The sequence below is a fragment of the Cryptomeria japonica genome, chromosome 10 (genome assembly GCF_030272615.1).
Source record: "Cryptomeria japonica chromosome 10, Sugi_1.0, whole genome shotgun sequence".
Lineage (NCBI taxonomy): Eukaryota > Viridiplantae > Streptophyta > Pinopsida > Cupressales > Cupressaceae > Cryptomeria > Cryptomeria japonica.
Window position 1 is genome coordinate 753,789,776 of NC_081414.1, and position 20,305 is coordinate 753,810,080.

A 20,305-nucleotide genomic window follows, 5' to 3' on the forward strand; every position below is an offset into this window, starting at 1 on the left:
TCCAACTTTTTGCCCTACGTGCTAAATCAGGGCTTCAAAGCGCTAAGATGCCACATATGCACTAATCTTCTTCATGTAATGCACTATAAGGCATACCTTATGCACTATCCTACTTTCACATGCTACAACATGACTTCAATGCACTACACTGTTTACCCAATGCGCTATTCTACCCTATGCACTAATTATCATACCATTCATGCTACCCTGTTTACCCGATGCACTAAAGCTATCCTACAAGCTACCTGTCATACCCTTTGCACTGCTCTATGAAACCTATGCACTAAAATTACCCTATGCGCTAACCTACTCCCTGACCGTGCCACTATTTGACACTCAGATGCTAAACCTACCTAGGGTTTGCTATGCGCTAAAATTCCTATTTTATGCGCTAAAGGACCTACCCTATGTGCTAAACCGATAAATTCCAACCCAAAAATTAAAAAACGTCACAAAAATCAATGAAATTAATCAAAAACAAAGAGGGATTTCGGCCACTTACTGGTGGGCCATATGTGGTGGGTCTTCGGTATCACTTGACCTTCTCAAATTGGTGCAAAGAGTATGGAATCGACATCGTGGTCAGAGCTCCAAATGTCACAATCACAAGAAGACAAGTATGCAAATGATTTTTCAAAATAACTTTTTACCTTTTAACAGGGTAAATCGAAAGTTTAATAAGTGGGGCATGAATTTTATATTGGCATATGTGCAGAACTTGATGACATGATGATATTGTATGTTGTCATTGATGTCAATATATTGATGTAAGCAAACTGGCAAGAGAACTGGTATGATAATGTGAACTGGTATATGTGAAAAATTGAAGCATTATGTTGGAATGAGAACTCTTATATGGGAAGTTTTGTATTGGGGTTTCATTTGGCATGACTACCGGTTGGTAGTATCAACTTCAGGGTTTCTAGTTGATGCATTCCAAGACTATGTGATTCAATCGATAACATCTTGTGATGAGTTAGCATTGTAATGAAGACCAAATAGTATTGCCACGTCAGCCTTGTGCACGTGAAGGATTTCCTTGATGATCTTGCATGGAGATTGATCCTATCTACCTCAAGAATGTGTGAAGTCTTTGTAAACAGTGGAGAGCATGTGATGGGTTATCAACTTCCTGAAGCAACAAAGAATGAACTTTGGAGAATGTCTTGAGATATGTTCAAGACTATTGTATTCAATGCAATATGATTAATGGTCAGGATTGAATCGATTGAATTGTTAAACCTAAATGTTTAGGGTTTAGGGTTTATGCTACCAACCTATCTGTTTCCTATAAGGTCGATGATGTTTTTCACTTTGAGGTTGTTGGCAAATGCTATGTGTGTATCCAAGTGAAGAGATGCTTGATTCTAGCCAGATTGGAGAAGTGTATTGATACCTGCAGAGTGTGATTGCAGAAGAAAATGAGCTAAGGTGGATCTACCTTGGGATTGAGTGTTGTTATTAGATCAGTGTATTACCTATTGACTTCTAACCATTTCAGCAGTTGGAAAATCCCTTAACCGGGTAGCTTTAACAAACTTTTGTGTAAATCCTTTAACAGGTGACTCAATTCAATGAGTTCTTCAAATCCTCTTGCGAGGTAACCTTTAATAGGGTTCTAACCTTTAACTGGGTATTTAGCCATCCCTTAACCATGTGATCCATAACAAGATCGGTTCCTAGCAGAACCTATTGTAAAAGTCTTTAACTGGACTAGGCTCCTAACAAAGCGGACTTCAAAAGAGTTCAAAGAATAGCTTGTGGGTATTCATCCCCACCGTGGTTTTTCCCAGTTGGGTTTCCACATGAAAAATCAGTGTGTCATGTGTGATGCTTTTCATGTGATGCTTTAATATTTTCTGTCAAGTGGTAAAGCATGTTGAACCAGCAATCATTATATTTCTGATGATATATTACTTGTTTATGCATACGGGTGAAGTGGAAATGAGATATTAGATTGTGTAGAGATCTAAGTGTTTACTAGTTTATGTCTTTCATACTCTCACTGTGTTTTACCGATAGTGCCCGGATTTAGACCGGTGTTACTGTTTACCAGTTAAGTGTAGTCTTTGCAGTCAAACTGATTCTGGGAAAGTTTTTGTTTGTACTGATTCACCCCCCCCTCTCAGTACTGGTTGGTACTAACTGATTCATCATTATTCATCAATTGGTATCAGAGCATCTTCGAGGTCCTCTGTGTTGTAAGGTTAACCACTAGAGGAAAAGATCCTACTCTAATGATGAAGAGGGAAGGTCCAAAGTTCAACAGAGATAACTTCAAGATATAGAAGGACATAATGAAGATCTACATTAGAAGCATGGGTGCTCAATGCTGGGGCTACATTGAGAATGCTTTTGTTATTCCTACCGGTACTCTCACTGATGATCAAAAAAGAGAAATTTAGGAGAATGGGAAAGTCATGGAAGTCCTAATCAAAAGTGTATTTGACATTGAGTTTATTGATATTCAGGATAAATATAATCCCAAAGAAGTATGGGATGCTCTAGAGAATATCTATGGCGGTGATGAGCATGTGAAACAAGCTAAGGAAGAGAGCCTTAGGGGAAATTTTGAAGACATGCAGATGGTTGAAGGAGAGACAATTCAACAATATAGAATAAGAATCAAAACTATTGTTGCAGACATCAAGAGTGCAGGAGGTAAAATAGATGATTCCACTGTTGTTAGCAAAGTCTTGAGATCCTTATTACCGGTCTATGCAATAAGGGTTGCTGCTATTCAGGAGTTGAGGTCTATAGACAAGACAAAGGTATCCCTAGACTCCATCATTGCTAAGTTGACAACTTATGAGCTAAATAATTATGATGGTAGTATTCAGAAGACTAAATTGACCTTTAGAGCATCTGCAACACCATCTAGAAAGGGTAAAGAAGCTAGTACCAGTTGTGAACCAAGACAAAGAAGAGAAATGGATAATGAGGAGATCCTAATGGAATTTGAATCTCTTCTTGCCAAGAGAATTCCTAAGGGAACTGGTAAATACAAAAGTAAGCTCCCTTTGAAATGATTTTCTTGCAATAGGATATGACACATTACTGTAAACTGTCCTAATGGTGATTATAAGGACAAACCCGAGAATTTCAAGAAGTTTAAAGGAGGAAATGGGAGAAATTGTTTTGTAGCAGTTGATGAAGGTGTCACTGATGAGGAATCAGAAAATGAGGAAAGTGAAGACATTGTGTTTGTAGTAGTTAAGGAAGATGTGTCAAACAAGAAGGCTCTTGTCTCCTACTTTGATAATTCCAATGAGTGGATTATTGACAGTGGTTGTTCTCACCACGTGACTGGTGACCGGAGTAAGTTTTTGTCTCTGGAAGAGTATGATGGTGATGTGGTTTGATTTGGTAATGACGTACCATGTATGGTAAAAAGCAGAGGGTCCATCTCTCTAAATGGAAAAATTAGTGCTGATAATGTGTATTGGGTAGAAGGTCTCAGGAACAACCTTTTGAGTGTTGCCCAGTTGAATGACAATGGACTCACTCTAGAATTCAAAGATGGAGTGTGAAAAATAAAAGAAAAGAGTGGTGAACTGATGGCCACTGGTATGCAAACCAGAGGTAACTTATTCCAGCTTAATGCAAACATCAGTACATGTCTAATGACTAAGTTTCATGATAGCTGGATATGGCATAGGAGACTTTGCCATGTAAAATTTGATAATATTGTGAAGGCCAGTAAGATCAAGGTAGTCAGAGGATTGCCTGTGCTGAGAAAACTAGAGAATCCTTTGTGTAGAGAGTGTCAACTAGGGAATATGTCTTCCTCAACCTTCAAAGGTAAACCTTTCCTTGCAAGCAATTTACTTGATCTTGTGCATATTGATTTGTGTGGTCCTATGAAAACTAGGAGTGTGCAGGGAGATAGGTACTTTATGATTCTCACTGATGACTACTCAAGAATGATGTGGGTCACATTCTTGAAACATAAGTCTGAAGCTTTTGGAAAGTTCAAAGCTTTCAGAGCACTAGTCGAAAAGGAAAGTGGTAAGAGGATTAAGTGCCTAAGAAATGATCAAGGAGGAGAATTCACTTCCAGTGAATTCAACAAGTACTATGAAGAGAATGACATCAAGAGGCAACTGTCTGCCCCTCAGACTCTAGAACAGAATGGCCTAGCAGAGAGGAACAACCAGACTATAGTTGAAGCAGCTAGAATGATGTTGATTTAAGGGAAGGTTGCTCACACCTTCTGGAGAGAAGCGATGAGCACTGCAGTCTACACTATGAACCGGGTACTCATCAAGAAAGGTAAGGATAAAACACCTTATGAGTATTGGACTAGTAAGACTCTTGTAGTAAGCCACTTTAGAGTGTTTGGTAGAAAATGTTATATCAAGAGTGAACATCAGAGAAAATTTGATGCAAAATGTGATGAGGGAATATTCCTAGGATATTACACCAAAAGAAAAGCTCTCAAGTGTTTCAACAATAGGACTCATTAAATTGTTGAAAGTATTAATGTCAGAGTTGATGAAACCTTTGAGAAACCTGAGGAAACTGGCAGTGAGTGAGTGGTAGATGAACTAGTTGTAACCTTCTGGGAACCGGTTGCAAAATAGCCTAGTACCAGTAACAATGCTCCTACATCGGTAGATGCTAATGCTGATGAAGATGAGGATGAAGAAGAAAAGCAAGAGGAAACAACAAAGATCATTCCTAGGTATGTAAAGCTAAATCATGATCCAAAGCAGATCATAGGAGACAAGGATACAAGAATTCTTGCAAGAAGAAAGGTCAGAGAAAATTCTTGCATGGTCTCTGAATTTGAGCCTAAAACATTTAAAGAGGCACATAACGATGAAGACTGGATCAAGGCAATGGAAGAGGAGCTTGACCAGATAGAAAAGAATGGTACATGGTCTTTGGTACCCAGACCTGAGCATAAAAATGTCATTGGCACCAAATAAGTTTTTCAGAAATAAGCTAAATGAAGATGGCATAGTGGTAAGAAACAAAGCCAGACTGGTGTGTAAGGGATATGCTCAAGAAGAAGGAGAAGACTATGGAGAAACCTTTGCTCCAATAGCTAGATTGGAAGGAGTTCGTATGCTTCTTGCATATGCAGCCTTCAAGGGATTCAAAGTATATCAAATGGATGTAAAATCTAAATTTCTGAATGGAATACTTGAAGAGGAGGTGTATATAGAGCAACCAAATGGGTTTTCCCTATCAGAAGACAATGACATGGTGTGTAGGCTACATAAAGCCCTGTATGGATTGAAGCAGGCACCTAGAGCATGATATGAATGCTTACACTCCCGTCTTGTGAAGATTGGATTTGAAAGAACAAGTGAAGATATAAATATCTATCTGAAGTTAGAAGGAGATCAGATTTTGATCTGTGAGGTATTTGTTGATGACATAATTTTTGGTGGAGATGACAAGATGAGTCATGATTTTGCAGAAGAGATGAAGAAGGGATTTGAGATGTCACTTATAGGGGAGATTAAGTTCTTCATTGGACTATAGATTCAACAAATGAAAGATGGTATGTTTATCACTCAGTCCAAGTATGTCAAAGAGGTGTTGAAGATCTTTGGCATGGAAGACAACAAACCGATTGGTACACCGATGGTGACCAGTTGTAAATTATCAAAAGAGGATGACTCAGTGTTGGTGAATGAGAAGGAATACTGATCAATGATTGGTAAGTTGCACTATGTAGTACATAGTAGACTGGACATTGCACATGCAGTAGGCATTACTGCACGATTCTAGAAAAGTCCAAGAGAATCCCACTTCGTAGTAGTCAAGCAGATTCTTAGATATCTGAAGGGAACTATTGACTATGGATTATGGTATCCATATAGTAATGATTTCAACCTGAAAGTGTTTACAGATGCTGATTGGGCTGGTAATGTGGACGACAGGAAAAGCACAATCGATGGTGCATTCTTTCTTGGTGGTAGACTAGTCTCATGGATGAGTAAGAAGTAGAGTTGTATCTCTCAGTCTACAGTAGAAGCGAAATATGTTGCAACATTTATGAACTACACCCAGACAATTTGGATGAAGCATGTATTAAGTTGCTTGAAAGTTCCTATATCTGAACCAGTAAGCATATTTTGTGATAACACAAGTGCAATTAATATTTCCAAGAATTTGGTTTTACATGCTACAACCAAGCACTTCGAGCTCAAGTATCATTTCTTGAGGGAGAAGGTTCAGAATAAAGAGGTTGTATTGGAACATGTTTCCAGTAAGGAGTAGTTAGCAGGCATATTCACCAAGCCACTATTGAAGGCTACATTTACCTATTTAAGAGGTGAATTAGGGGTGTTTCCCCTTCAAGAGGTGAACTAAAGGTGTGTGCTCCACATCAATCAGGTATTGCATGGATAAATCTTTTTCAGGATTGGTGTGTTGAAGGATGCTACTCCTTAGGGGGAGTAGCATAATGGACCATAGCTATTTGTGCCTTCACTTTGGAATTGTTGTCAAAGGGGGAGAAGATGTGAAGTGGAGAATATATCTGTAGTATTAGGGAGAAGATGTGAAGTAGAGAGATATCTTTCTATATTTCCATCAATGTCAAAGGGGGAGATTGTTGGCATATGTGCAGAACTTGATGACATGATGATATTGTATGTTGTCATTGATGTCAATATATTGATGTAAGCAAATTGGCAAGAGAACCGATATGATGATCTGAATCGGTATATGTGAAAAAGTGAAGTGGTATGTTGAAATGAGAACTGATATATGGGAAGTTTTGTATTGAAGTTTCATTTGGCATGACTACCGGTTGGTAGTCTCAACTTTAGGGTTTCCGGTTGATGCATTCCAAGCCTGTGTGATTCAACCGATGACATCTTGTGATGAGTTAGCATTGTAATGAAGACCAGATAGTGTTTCCACATCATCCTTGTGCGCATGAAGGATTTACTTGAGGATCTTGCATGGAGATTGATCCTATCTACCTCGAGAATGTCTGAAGTCTCTATAAACGGTGGAGAGCGCATGATGGGTTATCAACTTCTTGAAGCGGCAAAGAATGCATGTTGGAGAACATCTTGAGATATGTTCAAGACTATTGTATTCAATACATTCAGATTAATGGTCAGGATTGAACCGATTGAATTGTTAAACCTAAATGTTTAGGGTTTAGGGTTTATACTACCGACCTATTTGTTTCCTATAAGGTCGATGATGTTTTTCATTTTGAGGTTGTTGGCAAATGCTATGTGTGTATCCAAGTGAAGAGATACTTGATTCTTGCCAGACTGGAGAAGTGTATTGATATTTGCAAAGTGTGATTGCAGAAGAAATGGAGCTAAAGTGGATTTGCCTTTGCATTGAGTGATGTTATCAGATCAGTGTATTACCTATTGACTTCTAACCATTTCAGCAGTTGGAAAATCCCTTAACCGAGTAGCTTTAATAGGATTTTGTGTAAATCCTTTAATAGGGTGACTCAATTCAATGAGTTCTTCAAATCCTCTTGTGAGGTAACCTTTAATAGGGTTCTAAACTTTAACTGGGTATTTAGCCATCCCTTAACCGGGTGATCCCTAGTAGGATCAGTTCCTAGAAGAACCTATTGTAAAAATCTTTAACCGGACTAGGCTCCTAATAGAGTGGACTTCAAAAGAGTTCAAAGAATAGCTTGTGGGTATTCATCCCCATCGTGGTTTTTCCCAGTTGGGTTTCAGTGTGAAAAATCAGTGTGTCATGTGTGATGCTTTTTATGTGATGCTTTAATATTTTCTGTCAAGTGGTAAAGCATGTTGAACCAGTAGTCATTATATTTCTGATGATATATTACTTGTTTATGCATACGGGTGAAGTGGAAATGATATATTAGATTGTGTAGAGATCTAAGTGTTTACCGGTTTATGTCTTTCATACTCTCACCGTGTTTTATCGGTAGTGCCTGGATTTAGACCGGTGTTACTGTTTACCAGTTAAGTGTAGTCTTTGTAGTCAAATTGGTTCTGGGAAAGTTTTTGTCTGTACTGATTCACTTGGCCCCCTCTCAGCACTAGTTGGTACTAACTGATTCATCATTATTCATCATTTTAATCCCACTTTTTCATTATTAACCTTATCCACATCATTTTTTTTTGGGAGATGAATCAATAATGTGCATCCAATGCAGTCAATATTATCATATCGCAATTAATTAGAAAATGATCATAAACTTGACAAATTTTCACTAGACCCTTGATTCATCTCTCGAGAGGGCATCATCAATATCGTTCATCAAATCTACATCTAGGACATCATATCGACAACTTTGGGGCGATAACATCATATCGAAAAAATTCTGGTAGCATATCTAGTGATTTTCTTTGAATCAACATGTGTACACACGTCACTTCAAAGAGGGGCAGAATGTATACTTATAAATCTAACCACCTTCCTAAAAAATTATTTAATATTTGTTTTAACCATATCCCCTTATTAATTAAATTCCATTTAATTGATTTCTTCGCATTCATCTATTTGATTAAATAAATTACTAAATTTATTTAATTAAATTCACATAAACCTTTTCTAGCCTTTAATTAAATAAATCACTTTATTTAATTAGTTCCCCTTTCTTATTTTTAATTAAATTTACATTTAATTAAATCCCCCACTTATATTTATGCAAGTTGCATCTATTTTGGTTGAAATAAAGTAATTTTATTTTAATTAAAGTCCTTTTCCCTCATCCACTTGCATTTTCCTACATCTCCTACTTTCCTCCTAAACCCCTTCTATATTCTTCTAATCACTTCCAATTTAGCCTAATTCATCTCCTAATTATTGTCACATTCCTAAGTAAAAGGAAGTGACTTCTCAAAACCTCCAAAGTCTTCAATAACCATGAAAGGCTTTGTGTCTTCAAATGGTTAACCTCTAAAGTCTTCCAAACCATTAAAGGCTCTTACATAACCATTTATGGTTAACTCACCTTTGACCTTTGGTTAGAGAATTTCCTCTAACTCAAGCATCCTTTTGACTCAAGGGTCTCATCAAACACTTATGGCCTTGACCATAGTTATCCATTTTATACTTGCACAAGAGTTTACCCCTTGGGTAAAAGCTTTATCCATTGGATAACCCTAACCTAACCATAACCTTTACCTCCTAAGGTAACCTTCATGTCTTCTCAGGCATTTAATGCCTCTTGCATCTCCTCTCAATCGACCTCTTGTTGACAATTGTCATCATTTCATTGGTGAAAATTGTAAACATGGATTGTTTAACTTTCAATCCTAGCCCTTGTTAAGATTATTCAATCTTAACCATCCATTGCCCTCTTTTCCCTATAAATAGAGTTGTCATTCTTCATTTTCAGATATCTAAGTTTTTATGCATCTACATTATAGTCTAATTTACTAAGCATTTTAGCCTCTCTTTGTTAAAACACCATCATAACATTTAGAAGCATTTTTCATATCATAGAATATTCATGCTAGGCTAGTATATCATGTTAGGATAATTTGTTAATCTTTTATCATATCACTATCTTCATCTTAACTTAATCATCATAGTTTTAACACATCATATAGATCTTAGAATGCATTCATGCATGTAGATCACAATATCACTTGTTCTTGGAGTTGTCATTCCTAAGTCATTTGTTCAATGATCTAAGAGAAAAATATTGACTTTAAGGATCCTGTGGGATAGAGAACAATGGGACACCCCTTAGGAAGTTAAACTAGTTCAATCAGTTTACATACTTGCACCAAGAGTCTCATTGGTATGTGGGTTTTTTGATCTTGATTTATTCATTTTGATCACCACATTTTCCCACGTACAATTATCATAACATCATCCATCACTGCATATATAAGCATCATCCATGTAATCAATGCATATAGATCATCATCCTCAAAGTAGCATGCATAATAAATCATTAATCGTTAGCATTATATAGAGTCCATGTCTGGATATTATCATAAAACAATAAAAAGTCCAAGTATATAATGATATCAAAGAAATAATCAATAAAATACAATGTCCCATGATACAAATCAATGTCTCATATCAATATGTCAATTAGGACGAAGAGAACCGCTCTTTTCATATATTGTAGGCCTCACTGATCCTCCTGTTTCCCCTTGGATGAATCAATACATCTAGATCCTCTTGCAACATGATATTAACAAGATATATGTTCTTGATCCAATCAATCAGCTATCCTATTTGCTCACTTGAGATTTCTATCAATCTCTTTAACCACATATTAGTGATGCTCATTCATCGTGAGGTTATGCATCTAGTCTATCCAATATTGAGTTTACATCATTGATGTTCATCAACAATGAAGTCAATCGAACTCTATCCTATCAGATCATCAAAGCTTCAAGTTTATATCATTGACCCTCATAAATCATGAGGTCAATCAAACTCTATCAATCATCAAATCAAGCAGAATATCAAAGTAATCAAAGAGCAAACATTTTCATCAACCAAAGTTGAAGAAATTTCAATAAATTATTGTGAGATCAATCGCTCAATCGAAATTTTCAATAATTTCACGATCAATCTCCCGAGGGAGCAAACAATTAGGATTTTTATCTTCATCAAGTGCATTATCAAGACTTGATTTAGTCTTTGAAACTATGTTGTCTCAACATCATTTCAAAGAGGGGCAAAATGTATACACATAAAATTGGCTATGAGCAATTAAATAAATATAATATATTTATTTAATAATTCTTCTTCTATTAAATAGTTAATTGAAAAGATTAATTTATTTAATTCATTTCACGTCCTTCTATTAATTAATTTAATTGAAACATTTTATTAATTAATTTGTTATATCCTTTTCTTCTAGTCAATTAATTAAATATCTAATATTTAATTATTCCTCTATCTACTATCCTATGGTCTCATTAATTAAATAATTTCTTGATTATTTAATCCCTTTTCCAACTCACCTTTCATTCTCGACATCACTTCCTCTTTGCCAACTCATCCATCATGTGGCTAAATTAATTCAACAAAATAAAATAAAATAAATCATTTATTAGCCACTTATCTCCAACTTCCAAAATAAATGAAATATTGTGTACATACACATAATTCCTAACTTTCTTCTATTTTCTCTCCAACATCCCTATATCCTAGGAGGACTTGAGTCCACTTTTCCTCTTATTCCTACATCTTCTTCAACTCAGTCAAGGTGAGATGAGTGACACTTGTCTTCTCCTTCCCCCTTTCTCTCAACCTTCAACTTCTTGCTCATAGCAATCCAATTTGCAAGATTTGATCATGACCATTGATCTCTGCAACCTAACCTCATGCACTAAAAAATCTATAAAAAGAGGTCTCCTAAGACATTTTGAAACTAATAGTCTAATAGAAAATCATATAGTCATTCTAGGAGTCTTTATCTTGCATCTGTGAGTTTAAGTTTGAAGCAATTAGCAATTTTAAAATTCTTATCATAGCTTAATATCATGTTAGCTTTAATAATTTGTATATGCATATCATAGTATCAGTTAACTATCAATCTATTCTTCATTTGCCATCTTGGAAGCTACCAGTGCTTGTCTGACAACAAATCATCTACAACCAGGAACAGTGGAGTTAGGACACAATGAGGTGTAAATTATGAAAGGTATAATCTTGTTTATTTCATTTACTTCATGTTACTTCATTGGTTGAAGTTAACTTTTCTGTAGCTTTGATTTTTATATTGTATGATGTACTAACAAGTTTCTGATGAATACTAAGAGGGGGGGTGAATTAGTATGCCAAAAATCTTTGTACTTAAACACTTTGCAATACTAACAATAAACCGGTAAAATAGTTTAGCAGACAAACCGGTTAGCACACATGCAAACCAAATAGCAAATAATGCATTCAGCCACAGAAGCACAAACACCATAACACAAGAGATTTTGATGTGGAAACCCAAATGGGAAAAACCATGGTGAGATGGAACTCACAAGTAACTATCTGCAGAATAGGAACCGAACCGGTTAAGGTCAGACCAGTTAAGGTCTTACAATGTTCTTTACCAAAACAGATCCTGTTAGGAATCTCAATCTTTGTTAGGAGATAAGTCTGATTAAAGACTACATTGCTAGAGGATTTTAGATCCATAGATGTGAACCACCTTGTTAGAGGATTTACAAAAGGCTTTTGGGCCTACCTGGTTAAGGGCTACAAACTTGTCGAAGATGTGAGTAATCAACAAGTGAGTGATCTAGCAAATAGCACAGATTGCTTGGTTAGATCCTTGATAGCTCGTTCCTAATGCATTACAACATTACTTCAGTCTTCTATACATTCATACTCTCTCTGACTCGTCAACCACCTTAAACCCTAGAAACAATATCAACTTCACCAACAACAACAACTGCAACAACCTAAAATCCTAGACATAATGTCCTTATAAAGGAATCTGATTTCATGTCGGTCCAATAGGATTACAATACAATTTCCTAGGTTCAATGCATCTAGACATATTTGGTAACACGACACAAAAAGCACCGTTAAAGTGTCGGCACTGTCAAACAATCAGTGGATGGTAACTCATCACAAAATGCTAGTTGGTAACTCATCACAGAGTATTACCGGTTCATACAAAATACCAGTTCAAGCAAAATGCCGGTTGCCAGTTTGACAAAATGAAGACTGGGAAATATGTGTTCTGCCGCTTTGATCCTTCGTACCGCTTGAGATCGGTAATTACTTTCTGCAAAACACTAATAGTCTAAGGACTATAATGCTTTATACTAGTTGGAACATGTACCGGTTGAGCTTTAACTAATACATAAAAAAATGATCTCAATGCAAGTGTGTGTCCATCAATGACAATCACATCATAAACATAAAAAATGCCAACAATTTCAAGACATTTGTTTGGAGTTTAACTTTAACCTCAACACATATTATGGTATAGCAATCCTCAATAAGTTTTCACTCTTGTCAAGCTACATCTAATCTAAAAAGAAGAAATAGACTAAGTTTCTTTAAAAAAATTAGTGCAAACAAATCTTTTAGAATTAATAATATTAAGAATTTTAATTTCAAAATTCTAAGAGAATTGCAATAATTTTATGTTCACATCATGAGTTAAATTATCATTAAATCACATGCTTAAAATCTCCCTCAGCTTGATTAAATCTAAGGTTTGTCAGTCATTTTAAAATATTTGATATCTTTGAATTTTTAGAAATTTGACATGTCCATGGATTTCCAAAAAATCCAAATGAATAAGTTTTCCTTTGTTTAGATCTTTAATCCCTTTGTCAAAAATTTCACTTGAGAACAAGAAATTTCTAAATTTTTCTCTTTTTAGGGAAATTCCACAAGGACAAGGAATTTCATTTTTTTTTCTTTTCCTAGGGGAATTCCACAAGGATAAGGAATTTCTAAGATTTACTTATTTAGGGAAATTCCGAAGGGACAAGGAACTTTTGAAATTTTCTCTTTTTAGAGATTTTCCATAAGGATAAGGAATTTTCAAAATTTTCTCTTTATAGGGAAATTTCACACGGACAAGGAAATTATCAAATCTTCTATTTTTAGGGAAATAGACAAAAATATCAATAAGTCAAAAAGGAAGGGAGTTTGAGTTCATTAGAAATATCAGTAAGCCATGGATTTCTACATGAAAATCTCAATTCCCCTAAAAGTTAAAATCTCTATGCATGTTAGCATATATACATGATTCTTGTTGGGATTTTTGAAAAATCCAAGGAAATTTCATACTTTTAAAATTTCAAGTGCTTGAGTGTTTATAAGTTTGATCTAAGGAAAGTCTTCAAATATTTCAATATGTTGCAAAATCCAAGATTTTGGGAATTCGACAAGGATACAAAATTTCAAGGAAATTTTAGAGAACTAGATAATCTTTGATAGTAGGGAATTTAAGGGAAATTATAGAATACTAAAGAATCTTTGATAATAGGGAATTTATCTTAAAAAAAGTGAATCCCCCCAACTTAGAACTTACTCATGATTTTTCAATTATCTCAAAACTTTTTCGCTTTGGACAAAACTCAACCCATCTAGGCCAACAAGACTTCAAAAGCAAAAACTCTAGATCAAAAATCCCCAAGGCGTAAAACATGAAACAACAAGCCAAAAAAATGCAACACACTAGAAAGAAAAATACAAGGGGAGAAAGGGGCCCCTCATTTGGATGGGGCTTGTGTGCAAGACACAAATTGCATATCTATATAGTTCCACACTCATATTGGATTTTGGTGGTTATGCTTGGTTCATGTTTGGTTAGGACCATTTTTGGATGCTCAATGCAATCCTTTGCTCAATGACTTTTTTTTGGCCTAGAATGTTGGGAGTAGGGCACTTAGGTCCCTTGTCCTCCTGAACTAGGATGCCGAACACCCTTGTCCCAAAATTTTGGTCTCAAATTTGAAATTAAATTGTCGTCTTTGCAAGTGCAGAAAAGTGCTCCCTAATGTTTGGCTTAATTGAAAATTAAACCCAAAAAGGTGCAAGTTGTATATAAAGATAACTCCTCCCCTATTTTAACATTATTTCCTTCAAGCATTTTAATTAAAATCCTATGAGCATAAAATTCACAAATTGAGCACACATTTCTAATCGAGGATTCAAGAATTCATGTTTTCATAATCATGATCAATTTTTATGTATTCCTCCATGATGAAGGCAAGCATAAACATCAAACAAGAAACATCAATATTTATGTGAGAATTCAAGGCAAGGGTTTCATATAAAAGTTAGTATTTATCATTTCAAGAATTTTCATTAAGGTTTTGATCCTTCATCCTTTTCAAGGACATTCTCTCTTTTCATTTGGCACTATTGTACTAAAGGTAGAAACAACAACAAAAGGTTTGACTTAGGCAAGTCCCTATATACAACACAATATGTTTTCCTCTTTTCATCTATGCATATATGTCCAACTATAGAGGATTATAAATGAGTGTAGAGTAGACTATAATAGATAGTCTTAGACTTTTAATAGACATATACCCCTAGACTAAATTTTCCAACTCTAATTTCTATCACTTTTGATTGATTTTCGAGGAGATAGATGTATAGAGCCTTTTGATATGGAATCTAAAATGTTATACTAATGAAGACACCCTTAGAATAGGGTGCCCTAATCCATAGTATGACATGTTCTACTCTATATTGAAACTAAAAGTTCCTCTTTGTATTTCATTTCAAGATCTTTTCTATTGTGTTGATTTCTACTTTTTTATTTTTTTGTTTATTTTGAAAGTTATCAATTTATTATCATTTTATCTTTCATAATCATATTTAACTAATATTCAAATAATATCCAATCAAATCAACAAAAAAGGTAACAAATAACTTTATATTACTCACACACATATATTTTGAGGTTTGTATTGACACATGATGTTTATCTATACATATCGACATATCCCAACACAACATATTTGTTGATTTAATAAAAATTATACAATTAATGCCATATGTCATGCATATTTACTACCTCGTCATTCTTGGACTATAAAAAATAATTGATAGATTAAACATTTAATTTTACATGTGCTTTCTTAATCATATATTATTCACACATATATCATTTCAACCTAAATATTAACACTACACACATTATTACATAGTTTTATTAGGCCATTTAGGCCTATCTTATTCAATTGAAATCACATACCTTATTTAATTATTACACTATGACTATAAGCCTAAATCAATGCATCTCTTGAATAAAACATGAGAGTGGTATGTACTACCTTTTTTACATTTGTGCCACTATTGTCATATCTTACAACATCGTATTGATCCTTCCTCTTTAACACATGGCTACACTTGTTACATTATCTTTCCCATGGGGTCTCTTACTTAGAGAGCTCTCACACTTTGATCAAAAACTAGGGTGTTATGCTTAATACTTGCTTTTATTTTTTATTTGGGGGCATTGAGTTACAATCCCCTTTCTATTACATGTGGGAGTATTGTGTTATCTTCTCTTCTTATATTTTACCATTTGGAGGTATTGTGCTAAGTGCTCTCATTTTAAGTACACTTTGAGGTATTCTACTAAGAACTTTGGTTTATCAACACACTATATTATTATACATTACATACATATCTTGGCTACAAAGAGTCACACCATCATACCTTTTTCCTATGTTGGGGATACCATTATTTTATTAACACCCTCTTCAAGTCATGTGCTTATATTTTATATTTTTTTAGTTTATATGGTTATATATAATTGTGTGATTAAGATGATTCGTATATGAGTAGATACTTATATATGCTTACATTATCATATGCTTATATTATATTAAGGTACTATTTCCTTCTTTTGATAGTCCCTTTTATCCTATTAATACATTAATTATTGAGGGCATATCTTATAACTAATGATTCTATGCTCAAATGTGCATAGGATTATATTACATGGAAGGTAAAAATGTGTGATTGTATCCTTACAAAGTCCATTGTTTTATATGGGGTTCATATTTTTGATTAGTGTAAAATAAGCTTTATAGGGACCTGAAACCCAAACAAAAAAACACAACCATAAAAGATAATCTAGATGCAAGTAACCATGGGTCAAAGTCAGCAAAAACAACAATTTATAGGGTCTAACAACCCATAAATTATATAATTTCATTTAGCATTTGAACAATCTTAACATTTTTATCAATAAAAATCCTATTGATATCAACAATCTTCTCCATATCACTAGATTTGACCTCCTTACCTTTATCCCTACTGCAAGTACGAGCTAAAGGTCCCTGATTAGTCTATGTCTGGCCAACTAAGCTGGACTCCTTTTCATTGCCCTTAAAACAAACTAATATGGAGGGGGAAGGATAAGTGGCTGAGTGGGAAACATTTAGAGATTGAGCTTTCCAGATCAGTCTCTAAAGGCCCTCCATGCTATTAGTCATAGTTGTTTTTCTCACTGCAATAATATCTCTCAACTTCTCATTGACCTTATCCAAAGCCACCTCCAGGTTCATTATTTTTTCTTCATGACCATTCTTCATGGCCTTAACATCTATAACCGGATTTCTACTAAGATTAAGATCAAGTAGGTTTTTCATGTTGTCTGAGGAGGGGGAGTTAAAAGTGTTTTATCTAGCAGTAAGGTTATTAATCTTGCTTTTCAACCCACAGATCTCTGTAACCACCCAATTTAAGAAAATAGTTTGTACTTCCATAGCTGCATTCACTACCATCTTACCAACCCAATATCCACCACAAAGGAGCCCATATCTTTACCCATGAGGGTATCCTTATCCAATTCAACTAGGATTTCAATGTGGAAATTCAGATTCTATTGATCCTCATCAAGCCCAGGGGTATTTCCAACCACTTTTTTCTAGGGATATTTTATTTCCTTGAGAAGTCTCTTGGGGAGGAGTTTTTGAAAGGAAGATCCTAGCACAAAGTTCTTATTATTGCCATCATAAGTTTCAAACTCAGAGGATTCATCAGTGTAGTGCCAATGGACATTTTGGGTGTAATGGATATTTTTCTTGCTAGAGGCCAAGGGGTGAGGTTTGATCTCAAGGGATTTTGCATGTTCAACAACCAAAAGAATTAAACTCTGTTGAAGAACAAGGGATATCTATTTTTTGAGGTGGGCATTAACACTATTGCATAGAGACAAAAGAAAATAAAATGGAATTAAAATGCACAAGTATCATGCCTAAAATGTTTCAGAATGGTAATTTATGATATGTAAAAATGCTTTTCTAGTGTCTGTTAAGAGTAATGCACCTCATAATAACTTCAAAAACATCCACCCATAGGGATTTTAGGTCCTCACAATTGTATCCTCCATTAGTAGTGTGAAATATTTTAGCCCTCTCCTTCTTCTGGAAAAACATTTCAAGGGCTTCATTTGTAGCTTTCCTATCTTTGTAAAATTTTCTTCCTTCCATAGGAATCCCTATAACCTCAACAATGAGGCTCTCATCCACCACAAATTCACCCCCAAACATCCGTAGGGTACCATTATTTGAGAATTTGCTGAAGAGCCGAGTATCCCTGGGGTCATGATGGTAAACTTTCTACATATAGGGTGTAATTCACCCCCCTAAAACTTTATCCCAAACCTTTGCTGTATTTCTCCATTTTTCATATGAAGTGGCCTCTAATTTGTTTCTATTGCCACCCATTATGGGCCTATAAATCTATCTATAAATACCCAACTGTAGGCCAGTGGACCCTAGGAAACAACATAGAATGAGCACAAATATTATAGAATTAGCTAGAAAACAAGCGGGCTGCCTTTTCCAAAATTATAATGATAAAGACAAACCATCCCAAGTTTCTACATATGTGAGATGTACTCATAATAATCAAAAGGATATCCCCCAAATTACACTATCTATAATCATTATAAATTATATTTTTAATTTCAACAAGGATGATATCTTGGGACCCCCACCATTGAATACTATTTATACAAAATACAATAATGGCTAGGCCATCAGACACTTTATTTCCTTCTTGAAACACATAAGAGATGATAAAATTATGCATAGATATTAGCATTCCTAAGGTGTCAACAATTAATGTCTTTATAGTCCAAGTAGGGATTTGCAGACCCCATAGACAATTAAAAATATTTAGGGAATCACTTTCCAGCCATATTTTTGTATTGTTTTCCCATAAACCAAGCTTTAACCCAATGTAGGCTATCATAGCCTTGACATAATGGTTTGTCAGGGTTCCCAAAGGGAGTGCCACTGTTGAGACAAACCTACCATTGTGATCATGAGCCACTCCCCCACAACCAGTGGGACCAGGGTTCCCATTAGTTGCCACGTCAATATTAATTTTAATCCATCTAGGGGAAGGGGGGACCACACCATCCCCTCCCTACTCTATTTGAACCCCTAAAGAGGGATAGGGATATCCCTACGAAGACCCCAATTTCAAGCCACCTGTAGTTCCAAATGTGAAATAGAGAGTTTGGAAAAGGAAGTTTTATCCAGACAAGCCACCAAAAAGTTTTCCAAAATAGAATTTTGGATTCTAACAGTTAGGAGATTAGCTGGACATTCTGAATTCCTAAAGACTTTGTTATTTCTCTCTTTGAAAACTCCCCAAGAAATATGGGAGAGAATAAGAAACCATTATAGTTGTAGAGAGGGATTAGAGGAAGGAGAAATCCATTGGAACCAACAATCCACCAAAGTAGAAGGGAAGATCCAATCTAAAGACCAGAGATTAACAAAATGGGACCAAATATTATTCACATAGTTACATTTGATCAAGAGATGAGACGAGTCTTTGACATCTTCTTTACAAAGAAAGCATCTATTGGGAATAGCCATACCCGTCTCAAAGATTGTCAATGGTAAAAATTGTCCTGCACAAGGAGCCAAAAGAAAATATTGATCTTCAAAATTAGATGGGAGTTCCACACAAGGGCCCAAAAAGTTCTTGGAGCCAACACTTTTACTTATAAATTGAAAGCATTAGAAGTAGAGAAGGCACCATTCGACCAACCATTCCATACTAAAGCATCCTCCTAAGGGATGTCTATGATGTGGATAAGAGAAAGCTAATTTTGCAAAAGGGTGAGAGATGGATCCAAATCCACAAGATTAATATACCTATTATTCTGAATATAATCCACAACCCAACAACCAATCCAATTCAAGCAAAAGTCCTTAAGGTGGGAAGCCTAGTCTAAATGGGAAAGGGGTGGGTCACACCACCACCAATCATTCCAAAAGAGGATAATCACCCCATTTTTGAAGGACCATTGGATACCTCTAAGAATTATATATTTGTTCTTAGATATGTTATTCCAAAGCACTGAGGAAGCAACCAATTTCTCTCATCATCTAGAAAAAAACTAAAAGTTCTCATAAGCATCAAGATATCTACCGTTAACTATGAAAATTTATTCATTGTTATCCTTCAAAGATCTGAAAATTTGTTTAACCATAAGGGCCTCATTAAATTATTTGATCTTTCTTATTGAAAGATCTCGACATTTTCCAGGCATGCAAACCTATTCCTAAGCTACAAGATGCAATCTCCTCTTGATTTTTGATCTAGTCTACAAAAATTTATTCTGAATAAGTTCCATTTGGGCTGAAAATTTCTTTGAGACATGGAAGAGGCTCATAGCATATACATGAAGGTCTTTCAATGATGATTTTATCAATTGAAGTTTTTTAGCTTGGCTAAGGAGATCACCTCTCTAGCTCGCCAGTTTAACTTGAAACTTGTCAATAAGGATATACCAAAAAGAAATAGGAGTTGGGATAGCATAGAGAGGGAGACCCAAATAGGTGGAGGGGAGTGATGCAATTTGACAACCAAGACTTCGACTAACTTTGTCTTGTCTCCTCTTTCAATTATCAAGAACGAA